This window comes from Pipistrellus kuhlii, unplaced genomic scaffold (assembly GCF_014108245.1).
Source record: "Pipistrellus kuhlii isolate mPipKuh1 unplaced genomic scaffold, mPipKuh1.p scaffold_m20_p_1, whole genome shotgun sequence".
NCBI classification, from domain to species: Eukaryota; Metazoa; Chordata; class Mammalia; order Chiroptera; family Vespertilionidae; genus Pipistrellus; species Pipistrellus kuhlii.
The window spans coordinates 130006479-130009228 of NW_023425404.1; positions in this window are offsets into that span (position 1 = coordinate 130006479).

The window sequence follows — 2750 nt, forward strand, 5'->3', positions numbered from 1 at the left end:
AGTTCAAGATGGATGACTTTCCCTGACTTCAAAATTCCAGAGCTTTTTCCTTTCCTTCCATTATATGCTTCATATGAGATTCTTCTGTTTCACTTCATTCCCTTTCCTGTCTCTCATTTTAGCAACTTTAGAATTCCTGTTTTTGTTCAGAGTATTCATTTTATTCTCATACTTCTTGTTCTCTCTAATGAGTCCTTGCTTCTCTTACATCTATAACTGGATACAGGTTAAAAGACCCAAATAGAAAGTGCTCAAAATATTTCCTTTCATTTTTCTTTGTTCTCATGATTTCTTCTGACATGACTTTCTATTCTTGAGATCTATGATACATGTTTTAAATGACTGGTGATTAATAGACTTTAATTCATTCATATGCCCCTAAACTGATGACTCTCTCAGGACTCAATACAGGGTTTACTTATATTTGAGCTCTGTCTACAGTTTTTTCCCTCAAATCTCCCTGTCCCCATTAGTTCACCATAGAGAATGGAAATCTCATCAAATTCCTGCCGACCCCACAAGGGTATTATAAAGGTTAATGAGGCAACTTCCCAGCAGTTCTTTGAGTGCTGAGAGTGTACGAATATTATTATTGCAAGATTATTGAGGACTTTCAGTGCTTATAAAATAGCAGACATTTCCCTCAGGCTACTAGATAAGAATTCTTTATTTTAAATTTCTGATTTTAGTGCATTCAGTTTTCATCTTTAGAGCTTGTTAAGCATTTTATTGACATTTGATGAGATGGAATTCTGAAAGTCTTACGTAAATTAGAATGTATCTGTGCATATACAAATACTTATATGTACTTATATATGTGTGTAAATGTTTATATTTCTATACCACATCAATGATCTTATATATAATACTAACAAAAAAAACTTTCAGACACAAGTTTCTGAAAGAATAAATATTAAAGACTGGAAAAAGGCTTATTTAACTATCACTACATCCCCAGTCTAATACTTACATTCCCCCTGAGACATCACTGACAAATGGCATCCTATCTATGCTTAAGTCTCCCCATTGACAACTAGTTCCATTTACTATAAACTTGCTAATATGTAGAGAATTGTTCCTTTTGCCAGGAGAGGGCTGTTTCATATTGTCTCCCCTCCCCTGAAATCTCCAGCTCTTCTTCCATCCTCAACCAACAAACCATCTTACCACCAGCCTTGCTGAGGAAATTGGAGCAATCAGAGAGAACTTCCACAATCTCCCATCCCCACACATTCTGCCTTCTCTCTGCTTTCTGTGGACAGAGGAACTGTCTGCATTCATGACTAAGACTGTCCTCCATTGCCTACTCTGGAGCATCCCACCACCATTTTCTTTTCTGTCATTTACATCATCCATTTTTCTCTCCTTACTGAATTATTCCCCACATCAGCCTCCAAGGAGATTGCTAATTTTCCCATATTAAAATAACTTGTCCCTTTGACTGACACTCATTTTGTTTCTCCATCCCTTTTTGGCAAAAATCCTTGAAAGTCTTGCATGTACCCACGGGTCCAATCTCTGTTCTCCCATCCCATCACCAACACCCTCACCACCTCTCTGAAACTGCTCTTTTCAAAGCCACCAGTGAGCTCCACATTGCTAGGAAACCTACTGATTATTTCTCAGCCCTCATCCCACTTGACCTAGCAGGATAGATGACACAGTCAATCACTCTCTCTTCCCTGAAAAGCTTTCTACACTTCGTTTTCAGGACATCCCCCCTTGCCTGGTTTTTCTCCTTCTTTTTGAGTTGCTCATTCTCAGTCTCCTCTGTCGGTTCTGCTTTTGACATGTATTACTTCTAGTCCCATCCTGGCTGTCCCAAGCCTTGTCCATGCTACAATCATCTTTCACCTACATTATTGCAATTCTCCTCATAACTGGTTTTCCTGCAACTGCTCTTACAAGGTAATTCTCAACACCGGAGCCAAAGTGATCCTGTTAAATACGTCAAGTTGAGTCATTCTTGCATTCCATTGGCCTCTCACTCCATCTGAACTAAAAGCAAAGTTTCTACTATGTCCTACCAGGCCCAGCGTGACTCTATGTTGTCTTTCTAACCTTTCACTGCCACTACTCTGCTCACGCATCTCCAGTCACAGGGCCCCCTTACAAACTCTTTGAACTTGACCTCATGGTCTTTTTATTTGCACTTCCTGCTATTCCCCAACTCATTTGAGAGCTCACTTCCTTCATTTCCTTACTCAAGAGTTACTTTCTCAGAAAGCCCTTCCTTGACTATCCTAAGCAATCCTAAAAATATATATCCCCTCTTTTGCTTTTTTTTTTTTCTTCTTCTTAGCATTTCTTATTTCACTCACTTGTTTATTATCTGTCTTCCACACTAGAATGTAAGCTCCATGAGGATTAAGATTTTTTGGTCTGTTTTGTTTTCTGTTTTATCAATGCCTAGACCAATGTCTATAAAATAATAAGAATTCAATATAAATATTTGCTAAATAAATTATAAATGAAACAGATAAGTCAGTTTGTTATAATTGGCAAGTTGTCAGAAAAATAAAATTCAGCCCTAACTGGCTTGGCTCAGTGGATAGAGTGTGAGCCTGTGGACTAAAGGGTCCCAGATTTTATTCCAGTCAAGGGCACATCCCCAGTAGGGGGTATGCAGGAGGCAGCCAATCAATGATTTTCTCTCATCATTAATGTTTCTATATCTCTCTCCCTCTTCCTTTCTCTTTAAAATCAATAAAAATTTATTTTTAAAAAATTCAAATATTGGCATGAATGCA